The following is a 13,939-nucleotide window of genomic DNA, read 5'->3' on the forward strand; positions in this document are numbered from 1 at the left end:
AGAACAGCTAAGAGACTCGTGGAAGATTTGCTTAGGGGTGCGCTAAGTGGGCGAGTGGGGGAGGAGAGAGGAGGGCGAGGGGAAAAGCGCTGCGTGCCCCTCCCCCCACGGTAGAGCTGCGACCCTGCAGCGCAGTGGTGCCCGGGAGCCCAGGGCTGAACAGAGAACACAAAAGCCAGGAGGTGGGCTCTTTCCCTGCGTCCCATGGATGATCTCGCAGGCCGGGGCAGGCAGCTAGTGGGCCCTAGGGCAGACAAAGAACACAGACTCAACACCTGGGCCCCTCCCCCCGCTCTTCCAATCCTACCCCCACCCTTCCAGAGACTTAAACTGACCCCTGAACTGAGGAGTAGTGTCAGATTACAGAGGAGCCTCAGTGCTCAGGCTCTGGGAAGATTGGCAGCCAGCTCTGACCCACAGAAGAGGCTGTGAGGAGTGAGATTTTTGCTGGACCAAGAGAGAGGAGACTCCTCCATCCCCAGCAACCACCTTTTCGGTCCTGTGGGAGGAGTGTGACTCAGCTGGCCTGGGAGAGAGAAGACCCCTCCATCCCCAGCCCCCATCCTTTCTGGCTGGCCTGGGGGGGGGAAGGGCAACTGCAGAGCCACTCCCGGAGATCGGCAGGGAGAAGTAGCAGAGGCAGCTTCTGGCTTTCAGCAGCTCAAAAATCTCCTGCCCGCCCTCCCCCCACACATGGACTAAGTGTCCTAAATCTCAGGAGTACTGGACACAGGGCTGGGGGTGCTATTCTCAGCGTGCATTTGTGCAGGCAAGGGCAGAAACAGCACTGACTCTCTAAAAACTGTCATCCAGACCCCTCAGCCCCTGACATTTAAATCTACAATCCCAAATTCACTCTGGGCACCAGGTGACTGGCGCTGCCTGCGCAATAGGCAGGGGACTCTTTGGCACTGCGGAGGACAACCTGGAGACTACTTGGTGGGCTCAAGCCAAGTCTGGTGCTGCTCCTTGTTTTGCTTTGCTTTGTTTTTATTTTCTTCTTTTTTTTCTTTTTCTTTTTGTTTTGTTTTGTTTTGTTTTGTTTTCTGTTTGGTTTTTGTTTGTTTTGTTTTGCTTTGTTTTGTCTTTATTTCTTTGATGTATTTGCCTGTGTTGAGTGGGGGTTGTCAGTCGTTATTACATGTGAATGTACTTGGGTTTTTTTTTGCTTTGTTGTTGTTGTAGTTGTTGTTGTGCTTGGTGATTTGCTTTGTTCTGAAACTGCCCTACCAGGGCCCAGCTTAAGAGGCACAAGATTCAATATATCCAGAAGCCAACTCCAGACCAAACCAGAGTACCACTGGGTTTGACCTACAAGTCACACACCCAGAGGGAATTCTCTGCAGACACAAGAGCCCATAGAGGCCAAACGTCATTCAAGTGGTCAACCCTCACCCAGCAGAACACTCTGCGGTGGGCAGAGCCAAGTCTCACAACTGGTCAGCCTAGGAGTTAAACCCACCTACTTACAAGCAAAAAGCAATTAAAGTTCTTCTTGAACAGGAAAATATACACAACACAAGAGTCACCTTTGGAGCACACGCAGAGGAAAAGAACGAGATAAAGGACACATATTACATAAGATAACCCGGCAAGAACTAAGAACTCTAGGGGATCTACTTAATACATCAAAGCAAACGCAGAGAGTCAGTCAGAATGGGGAGACAAAGAAACATGTCCCAAATAAAAGAACAGAAGAAACCTCCACAACTGGAACCAAATGAAACAGAGGTAACCAACCTATCAGAGACAGAGTTCAGAACACTGGTGATAAGAATGTTTAAGGAGCTTAGAGAAAACATAAAGAAGGATGTAGAAATCATAAAGAACAACCAGTTAGAAGTAAAGAACACAATTACCGAAATAAAGAACTCACTTGAAGGAATTACAAGCAGGTTAGATGAAGCAGAGGATCGAATCAGCGACTTAGAAGACAAGTTAGCAGAGATCACCCAAACAGAACAACAGAAAGGAAAAAGAATATAAAACAATGACAATGGTTTAAGAGACCTCTGGGATAACATCAAGCGCAACAACATGCACATCATAGGAATACCAGAAGGTGAAGAGAGGAAGCAAGGGATTGAGAACATATTTGAAGTAATAATGTCTGAAAACTTCCCTAACTTGATGAAGGAAACCAACATTCAAGCCCAGGAAGCACAGAGAGTTCCCAACCAGGATAAACCCAAACAGGTCCATACCAAGACACATTATAGTTAAAATGGCAAAGCTCAAAGACAAAAAGAGAATCCTAAAAGCAGCAAGAGAAAGACAGAGGGTTACATGCAAGGGAACTCCCATAAGGCTATCAAATGACTTTTCTACAGAAACATTGAAGGCCAGGAGGGAGTGGCAGGAGAGACTCAAAGTGATGGATCACAAAGGCCTATAACCTAGATTGCTTTATCCAGCAAGGCTATCATTTAAAGTTAATGGAGAGATAAAGAGCTTCCCAGAAAAGAATAAACTGAAGGAATTTATTATCACCAAGCCAGCATTGCAAAAAATACTAAAAGGACTTCTGTAAATAGAAGAAAGATGAAAACAATCTAACTACAAATTTAAAAAATGGCAATAACTATGTACCTATCAATAATCACTTTAAATGTAAACAGATTAAATGTTCCAATCAAGAGACATAGGGTGGCTGAGTGGATAAGGAAGCAAGACCCTAGTATATGCTGTATACAAGACACTCACCTCAGATCAAAAGACACACACAGGCTGAAAGTGAAGGGTTGGAGTAAGATATTTCATGCAAATGGAAGCGAGAAAAAATCTGGAGTTGCAATACTTATATTTGACAAAATAGACTTTAAAATGAAGAACATACTAAAGACAAAGATGGGCACTATATAATAATAAAGGGATCAATCTGACAAGAGGACATAACCTAATAAACATCTATGCACCTAACATAGGAGCGCCTAAATATATAAAACAGGTACTGACTGACATAAAGACAGAGATCAACAGTAATACTATCATAGTAGGGGACTTCAACACACCTCTGACAACAAAGGACAGGTCCTCCAGACAGAAAATCAATATGGAAACAACAGCCTTCAATGATACATTGGACCACTTGGATTTAATCGATATTTTCAGAGCATTTCACCCCAATGCTGCAGAATACACGTTCTTCTCAAGTGCACATGGAACATTTTCCAAGATAGACCATATGTTAGGCCACAAAACAAGTCTTGATAAATTTAAGAAAATTGAAATCATACCAATTGTCTTCTCTGATCACAGTGCTATGAAATTAGAAATGAACTACAGGAAAAAAACTGGAAGACACACCAATTCATGGAGGTTGAACAACTTATTACTAAATAATGAATGGGTCAAGCAGGAGATCAAGGAAGAAATCAAAAGATATCTCGAGACAAATGAGAATGAGAACACGACGACCCAAAATCTATGGGATGCCCCCAAAGCAGTCCTAAGAGGGAAATTCATAGCACTGCAGGCCTACCTAAAGAAACAAGAAACATCACTAATTGACAGTTTATCTTCACACTTAAGGGATCTGGAAAAAGAACAGCAAAATAAGCCCAAAGGGAGCACAAGGAAGGAGATAATAAAGATCAGAGCAGAAATAAATGAAATAGAAACCAGAAAAACAATACAAAAGGTCAATGAATCCAACAGTTGGTTCTCAGAGAAGATAAACAAAATTGACAAACTTTTCCCCAGACTCATTAAAAAAAGGAGAGGACCCAAATTAATGAAATCAGAAATGAAAGAGGAGAAGAGACAACAGACAGCACAGAAATACAAAAAATTTTAAGAAACTACTATGAGCATCTATATGCCAACAAATTTGACAATCTGGAAGAAATGGACAATTTACTAGAGGCATACACCCTTCCAAGGCTAACTCAAGAAGAAACAGAGAACCTCAATAGACTCATTACCATCAGGGAAATTGAATCAGTAATTAACAATCTCCCAAGAAACAAAAGCCCTGGACCAGATGGCTTTACAGGTGAATTTTTCAAAGCGTTCAAAAAAGAATTATCACCTATTCTCCTCAAGCTCTTCCAAAAAATCCAGAAGGAGGGAAGACTCCCAAACACTTTTTACGAAGCCACTATCACCCTGATCCCCAAATCAGACAAAGACACCACAAAAAAAGAAAATTACAGGCCGATATCTCTAATGAACATAGATGCAAAAATCCTCAACAAAATATTAGCGAACAGAATTCAACAATACATTAAAAAGATTGTTCACCATGATCAAGTGGGATTCATCCCTGGTATGCAAGGGTGGTTCAACATCGGCAAATCAATTAATGTGATACACCACATTAACAAAATGAAAAATAAAAATCACATGATTATATCAATAGATGCAGAAAAAGCATTTGATAAAATCCAGCAACCATTTATGATAAAAACCCTTAAGAATTGGGAATAGAGGGATCATATCTCAACATAATAAAGGCCATATATGACAAACCGACAGCTAACATCGTACTCAATGTGGAAAAGCTAAAATCATTACCCCTAAGATCAGGAACAAGGCAAGGTTGCCCACTATCTCCACTTCTATTCAACATAGTGCTGGAAGTTCTAGCCACAGCAATCAGACAAGAGAAAGAAATAAAAGGCATCCAAATTGGTAAGGAGGAAGTAAAATTATCATTATATGCAAAGACTTCACAAAGAAACTATTAGAGCTGATAGATGAATTTAGTAAAGTAGCAGGATACAAAATTAATATTCAGAAATCAGTTGCATTTGTATATACCAATGATAAAATATCAGGAGAAATTAAGAAAACAATTCCATTTACAATTGCTCCCAAGACTATAAAATACCTGGGAATAAATTTAACCAAAGAAGTAAAAGATCTGTACTCAGAAAATTATAAGACACTGAAGAAAGAATGAAAGAAGACATAAATAGATGGAAACACATTCCATGTTCATGGATAGAAATAATTAATATAGTTAAAATGTCCATACTGCCTAAGGCAATATACATATTCAACGCAATTCCTATCAAACTACCTACGGTGTTTTTCACAGAAATAGAACATATAATCCTAAAATTTATATGGGACCATAAAAGACCCCGGATAGCCTCAGCAATCTTGAGAAATAAGAACAAAGTTGGAGGTATAACGATACCTGACTTCAAATTATACTACAGGTCTACAGTAATCAAAACAGCATGGTACTGGCATAAAAATAGACACATAGATCAATGGAACAGAATAGAGAGTCCAGAAATAAATACATGCCTATATGACCATTTAATCTACGACAATGGAAGCATGAATGTACGATGGGGTAACGACAGTCTGTTCAATAAACGGTGCTGGGAAACCTGGACAGACACATGCAAGAAAATGAAGCTGGACCACTCCCTTACACCATACAAAAATAAATTCAAAATGGCTTAAAGACTTAAATGTAATATCTGAAACCATAAAATATCTAGAAGAAACTATAGGAAGAAACTTCACAGACATTACCCGGAGTAAGATTTTTACTGATATAGCCCCTCATGAGAGGGATAAACACGTGGGATTACATCAAACTAAAAAGTTTTTTTCACAGCAAAGGAAACCATCAATAAAACAAAAAGGGATCCTACTGATTGGGAAAGGACATTTGCGAATGATATATCTGATAAAGGATTAATATCACAAATCTATAAAAACCTCACTCAACTCAACTCCAAAAAAACAAACAACCCAATTAAAAAATGGGCAGAGGACATGAAGAGACATTTTTCTAAAAAGGACATACAGATGGCAAACAGACATGTGAAGAAATGCTCAACCTCACTAACCATCAGAGAAATGCAAATAAAAACCACAATGAGATATCACCTCACCCCAGTCAAAATGGCTATCATCAATAAATCAACAAACAACAAGTGCTGGTGCGGATGTGGAGAAAAGGGAACGCTTGTGCACTGTTGGTGGGATTGCAGATTGGTGCAGCCTCTATGGAAAACAGTATGGAGGTATCTCAGAAATCTGAAAATGGAACTACCCTATGATCCAATAATTCCACTCCTAGGCATCTATCCGGAGAAATCCAAAACTCCAATTCAAAAATCTGTGTGCACTCCTATGTTTATTGCAGCACTATACACAATAGCCAAGACATGGAAACAACCAAAATGCCCATCGGTAGATTACTGGATTAAGAAACTGTGGTACATTTATACAATGAAGTATTATGCAGCCATAAAGAAAAAAGAAATCTTACCATTTGCAGCAACATGGATGGATCTAGAGAACATTATGTTAAGCGAAATATCAGAAAGAGAAAGACAAGTACCATATGATCTCACTTATATGGGGAATCTAAAGAAGAGAATAAGTGAATGAACTAATCAGAAGCAGTTTTGGGGACAAAGAGGAAAAACTGAGGGATATTAGATGGGCGGGGGGTGGGGATAAGGAGAAAGGTGAGGGGATTAGAAAACAGTCGGTAACCACAAAATGGCCCCAGGGTTTTTGAAAAATAATTTGGGGAACGTAATCAATAATGTTGTAAAGATTTTGTAGGGTGTTTGGTGGACACATGTCCCATTTGGGAGACCACCTCAGGGAAGATGTAGATGCTTGATCAATGTACTGTACACCTGAAACTGAACAATGGTGAATGCCAACTATAATTTTATATATATAATGTGATGGCTCGGTGGGATGTCGGAGGGATAGAGGATGGGGGGATGGGGGAGGGGGGTCCACAGTGTGAGGGATATAAATGATGAACATCTAAGTATTACCTTGTCTTGTGCACCTGAAACTAATAAAAAAATAATAAAATAAAATAAAAAGGGAAACTTAACATCACTTAGGATTTTTGAAAATGCAAAAAAAAATTAAGTTGAGATTAAATCATTAGGTCTAAATGTAAAAGGTAAAACTAATACTTCTAGAAAAGACATAATATATTCATGGATTTGGGGTAGGCAAAAAAAAATTGTAACTTGGACACTAATGATTTAATCATAAAAAAGAAAAGTTGACAAATCATACTTCCTAAAAATTAAAAACGTCTGTTCATCAAAAGCACAATTAAGAGAGCAAAATAAAATCATATGTTTACAAAGAAAAAAAAAAGAAAGAAAACTATAGGGAGGCAAAGATCAGAAATAGCCCGTTCAAGGGAGAAGTAAAAGCATGTGTGAAGTCACTGGAGCAATAGTTTGAGGTGATTGAGGAACAGAAAGGAAATCATTATGGCTGAAACATTGTGAATGGGTGAGAGCATGAAAGAGGCTGGAGTTGGAAAAAAATGGGTCTTGTAAGTCCATGTGGTAACTGGTTTAAGAGTGCAGTGAAAAGCCATTAAGACTTGTACGCTGGTCAGAAACATGATTTGTTTTACATTTATAAATTAAGCACAGGGACTTGCACTCTACTTCTAGAAAGATAAATTAGAGATACCTTTCCCTATTCCTCCCACTAAATACAACTAAAAACCCTGCACATTATATATAAAATAAACATAAGAAGACTTTGAAAAGCAGAGAGAAGAAGGCAGACCAGCAAAGGAAATTAGACCAAAGGAATGACATAGTAGTGAGCTCTCCAGGTTTTTTATTTTTGCCTCATATATCACAGACTTAGAGCTGAAGAAGCTAGAAACCTGGAAACACTGAGGGCACAGACCAAAAGTCCCAAGAAAAGCCTCCTGTCTCTAGCTAAGTGACCAGGAAAGAGGTAACCTAGCAAAGCAGAAAACATTGAGATAATAATGTTTATTATTATCTCTAATTAACTCTACTCCTGCAAAACACCACAGAGAAAACTGAAGCGCAACCCACACTTATGCCTGCAAAGGCACAGTAGGGAGCCTAGACTTCTATCTTTGCCAGGCACTCCAGCACCTCTGCCATGCTGGTGTCAGAGAAGGCCAAGTGGGAACAGAGATTTTCATCTTTGCCAGGCAGTAAAACCATCCTCCAGTGTCAGTGGAGCCTGGATTGTTACCTCTACCCAGCAGTAATTGGAGTACCTCTTTCCCCTCTGGAGTGGTGTCAATGGAATCCTTGTGGAGAGTCAAGACTTTGATCACTGCCTACCAATAATGAAACCACCTCCCAACCCATGTCAGCAGAGACCAAATGGTGAGCTTAAGTAATGAAACACTCCTATCTCTCCCATCCTGGGATGTATTAGTGGAAGCCTATAGGAAAGTCAGAACTCCAACCATGGCAGCAGTAATGAGAAGCCCCGCTTTCAGGTGTCAATGAAGGCTAAGTAGGGAACCTGGACTTTACCATGCCTGACAGAGGTAAGGCAGCACCCCCACTTCCTCGGCTAGAGTGGTGCCACAAGTAAAAGAGAAGGTTTACATAAGATCTATAGGCTCATAACATAATACCCTAAACGTTCAGATTTCAATTGAAATTCATTGATATACTAAGAACCAGAAAGATCTCAAACTGATTGAAAAAAGACAATAAATGGATGCCAATAACAAGGTGACAGAGATGTTAGAATTATCTGACAAAGATTTTTTAAAGCAGCCATTATAAAAACTGCTTCAATCAACAATTACAAAAATACTTGAAATGTATGAAAAAACAGAAAATCACAGCAAAGAAATAGAAGACATAAAGAAGAAACAAATGAAATTTAAGAACTCAGAAATATAATAACTGAAATAAAAAACTGAATGTAGAGGATAAACAACAGAAAGGAGTGGACTGAGGAAAGAATCAGTGAACTGTTAGAATAATAGAAATTACCAAATCTGAACAAAAAAGAGGAAATAGACTTAAAAAAAAAAAGAACACAGCTTTAAGGACCTGTGGCATGAAAACAAAAGATCTAACATTTATGTCATTGATATCCTATAGGAAAAGACAAAGAAGGTGAGGCTGAAAAAGGATGCCAAGAAATCATGTCTAAAAACTTCCAAATATGGCAAAAGACAGAAACCTACAAATCCAAGAGGCTTAATGAACTTCAAATAAGATAACCAAACAAATCCATACCAAGGTATGTCATTGTCAAATTTCTGAAAACTGAAAGCAAAGAAAAAAAATCTCAAAAGCACTGGACAGAAACAATATCTTACCTATAAGGAAAAATAATGTAAGTGATAGCTAATTACTTATGAGAAACCATAGAGTCCAAAACGATGTCAGCAAAATGGTGAACTAGGAAGCTCCCAAGTTTTTATTTCCCAACAGAAACAGAAAAACAATAACAGCAACCAGAAATTTACATGTAAGAAAATGTATTTGGGGTCTTACATTATACCATATACAAAAGCTAACTCAAAATGGATAAAAGACATAGATGTAAGAGCTAAAACTATAAAACTCTTAAATAAAACAATGGAGACAATCTCTATGATATTGAATTTGGCAATGATATATATGACAACAAAGGCAAAGGCAACGAACAAAAAAAATAGGTAAATCAAACTTCATCGAAATTATAAACTTTTGTGTATTAAGGAACATTATCAAAAGAGTAAAAAGGCAACCCACAGAATGGGAGAAAATATGTACAAATCATGTATCTGATCGGAAATTAATATCTAGAATATATAAAGAGTTCCTACAACTTGAGAACAAAAAAATACACAATCTATCCTATAGGACTTGAACAGACATTTCTGTCAAGAAGATATACAAATGACCAAAAAGACATAAAAAAATATTCACAATCACTAATCATTAAATAAATGCGAATGAAAGTACAATGAGATACCATTTCATACTCATTAGGTTAGCTACTAAGAAAAAAAAAACAGAAAATACAAGGGTTGCTGAAGATATGGATAAATTAGAACTTTTGCTCATTGCTGGTGGGAATGTAAAATGGTACAGCCACTGTAGAAAACGGTTTGGAAATTCCTCAAAAAAATTTAAAAACGAATTACCATATGATTTAGCAATTCAACTTTTAAGTATATACCCAAACAAATTGAAAGCAGGGACTCAATCAGATACTTGTACACTAGTGTTCATAGCAACTTCATTCAAAACAGCCAAAAGTTGGAAACAATCCAAATGTCCATCAACAGATGAATGTACAAACAAAATGTTATGTATACAATGGAATTTTATTCAACTTTGAAAAGAATTTGAGTTCTGACACATGCTACAAACATGGATGAACCTGGAAAACACTATGCTAAGTGAAATAAGCCAGACACCAAAAGACAACTATTAAATGATTCCACTTATATGAGGTACCTAGAATAGGTAAATTCATAGAAACAGGAAGTAGAATAGTGGTTACTAGGGACTGGGAAAGGGGAGAATGGGGAGTTATTGTCTAATGGATAAATTTTGAATATGGATAGTGTTGTACAACATTGTTATTAAGATACAACTTAATACCACTGAATTTTATACTTAAAATTATTAAAATGGTAAATTTTATTTTATGTATATTTCATCATAATAAAAAAATACTAAAAGAAGGCAACCCCCCCCAAAAAACCGATAGAGTCCAGACAAAAGTGGCACATTTTTCAAGTGCTGAAAGAAAACTAAAAAGAACTGTCAACCCAGAATTCTATGTTCAATAAAAATATCCTGCAAGAATGAAAGGTAAATCAACATATCCTCAGATGAAAGAAAACTAAGAAATTTTGCCAGCAGATCTACCCTAAAAGAATGATTAAAGGAAGTATTTTTTTTAATTAAAGCTTATTGGGATGACAATTGTTAGTAAAGTTATTAATACATAGGTTTCAGGTGTACAATTTTGTAATACAGGAAGTTTTCTAAATAGAAAGAAAATGATAGAAGATGGAATGGTAGAACCTCCAGAAGGAAGAAAGAATACGAGAAGCAAAAATATGGGTAAATATAATATAGACTTCCCTTGTCCTCTTGTGTTTTCTAAATCATGGCTGATGGTTGAAACAAAAATTATAACTGTCTGATGTAGTTCTCAATGTATGTAGAAAAAATACACACACACACACACACACACACACACACACACATATACACAGAGGGTGCCAAAAAATATATACACATTTTAAGAAACTAAAAAACTATTAAAATTGTAATACTCAATATATACCAATAACACAAGATAAGTACAAATCACATTTGACCTCTGCAATTACAAGTGTTCAAAGTGGTTACCATCAGCATCCAGATACTTCTGATTATGGCGAACTACTGCTTAAGCAACGTTGACCAAAGTGTCCACTTGTATACATATTTTTGGCACCCCTGGTATGTATATGTATACGTATATATGCATATGTATATATGTGTTTATATAAATATATATATGACTGTATAGTATAAATTGGGCAGAGTAAAGTCATATGAAGAGGGGTAAAGTTTCTAAACTTTAATTAAACTTGTAAAATGATGATACCAATAACCTGTAATGTTATGTATATATAGTGTAATACCTAGAATAAACTGTACAAGAGATACACTCAAAAACACTATCGATAAAAATTAAATTCTAAAACATATTCAAGTAACCCACAGGAAAACAGGAAAAAGAAAACAGAAATGAAAAACAGAAACAAACAGAAAACAAAAAATAAATGGCAGACTTAAGCTCCAATGTAATGGCAATTACCTTAAATATAATTGTCCAAAGTACACCAGTTGAAAGACAGAGATTTGCAGAGTGAGTTAAAAAACATGACCCAAATATATGCTGTCTGCAAGAAACTCCAAATATAACAATATAGGCAGGTTGAAAGTAAAACGGTGGAAAAAGATATTTTGAGCAAACGTTAATTTAAAAAAGCAGGAGTAGCTATATTAATGTCAGATAAAGTAGACTTCAAGGAGGGAAGAAAACTAAAGGGGAAAATAGAAGTGCTGGTATACTCATCTTACATGGCAGAGAGTCAAGGGATACTTTACATAGTTGATAGAAAAGGAAATAAACACCTAAATATATATTTTTAAAGTTACAATGGTGAGCAATACAGAAACTAAAAACAATCACTTTGGGGGGGTGAATGAAGCAGTAGAGGTATGGTCTAAATTAGCTAAGTCCTCTTCTGCCTGGCAGAAAATCCATGGTAATGTCCTAAATTAACAAATCTATGAATAGTGACATTCATAGTGAGATAAAATGGGAGTACTTAAGAGTGGGGCAGAAGACTATGGTTTTCTCACTTAAGCTTTCCTATACAATTTATTAAAGCTTGTGCATGTATTACTTTAGTAAACATTTTTATTACAATACTTGTCTTCTTTAAATCTTTTAAAAATTGAGATATACTGTATAATTCACCCCTTTCAAGTATACAATTCAGTCTTTCTATATTCACAAAATTGTGCAACCATCATCACTATCTAATTTAAGAATATTTTCATCACCTCCAAAGGAAACTTCATACTTATAAGCAGTCACCCCCTCCTTATTCCCTCCCTCCCCTAACCCCTGGCAACCACTAGTGTGTTTTCTGTTTTTATGAATTGGCCTGTTCTGGACATTTCACATAAATAGAATCATACAATATGTGGTCTTTTGTGTCTGGCCCTTTTCACTTAGCATGTCTTCAAAGTTCAACCATGTTGTAGCATGTATCAGTACTTCATTCATTTTGATGGCCAAATAGTATTCTATTGTATAGACATACCACCTTTTTCTTTCTTTCTTTTTTATTAGTTTCAGGTGTACAAAACATCATAGTGATTAGACATTTATATACCTCACAAAGTGATAACCGCAATAAGTCTATTACCCATCTGACACTACATGTAGTTATCACAATATTATTGACTATTTTCCCTGTGTTGTACTATATATCTCTATGACTATTTTTTAAAATTATAATTGGCATTCAATATTATTTTATATTAGTTTCAGGTGAATTGCATAGTGATTAGACATTTATATAATTTACAAAGTGATCCCCTCAATAAATCTAATACCTATCTGACACTATACATAGATTTTACAATAGTAGTGACTATACTTCCTATATTGTATTTCACATCCCCATGACTCTTTTATAACTACCAATTTGTACTTCTTAATTCCTTCACCTTTCTCAGCCCCCTAATCCCTGTCCCATCTAGTAATCATCAGTTTGTTTTCTGTATCTATGAGCCTATTTGTTTTGTTTATTTGTTTATTTTGTTCTTTAGATTCCAAATGTAAGTGAGATCATATGGTATTTGTCTTTCTCAGTCTGACTTATTTCACTTAGCATAATATCTTCTGGGTCCATTCATAGTGTCACAAATGGTAAGATTTCATCCTTTTTATGGGTGAGTAATATTCCACTGTATATACACAATTTATACCACACATATGTATCACAATTTTTTTATCCAATCGTCTATCAATGGGCATTTCAGTTGTTTCCATTATTTCAGTAAACATTTAAAAAATATTTTAAATAAGTCCAGAAGTCTCTACTGTGACTGACTAGAGCATAAACACCGAAATCCTTTGCATGGTGGTCAAAATCACTTACAGGCAGATTCCAACCTAGCTTTACCTCTATTTTGAGCCATTCTCCAGAACACTTTGTTTTAGCCACATAAAAAAAACCCAAAAACTCAGTCTTGCTTCTCTTGTTTTCTTCCTCAAGTACCCTACTCACCCAAGACCCTACTGAAATGTAACTTCCTCTATGGAGCCTTTCCCACATCAATCACCCTCGACTTCCAAGGGTAGAATTATCTCTTTTCCAGTCCATTTTGTTTTTATTTCTTTTTTATATGCAATGGGTATACAATACACCTTTTGATTCTAGTAAGTAAATAGAAATGCATTCTGGGAATTCAAAAACGAAAGCATTTCACATATTCACAGGGAAAAAGTGAAAGAATTGTGCCTATAATAAGAAAATATAAGGACAACCACATTAATAAGAAGGGACATTTGTTAGTAGGAAAGTGCAGTCTGTCCCCCTGGCAATTTAATGTAGCACATTTCATGACAACTCCTCCTCTCTCCCTGACTTCATGGCTATTCACCATATGTCTTCCAAGTCAGA

Source organism: Rhinolophus hipposideros, assembly GCF_964194185.1.
Source record: "Rhinolophus hipposideros genome assembly, chromosome: X".
Taxonomy (NCBI): Eukaryota; Metazoa; Chordata; class Mammalia; order Chiroptera; family Rhinolophidae; genus Rhinolophus; species Rhinolophus hipposideros.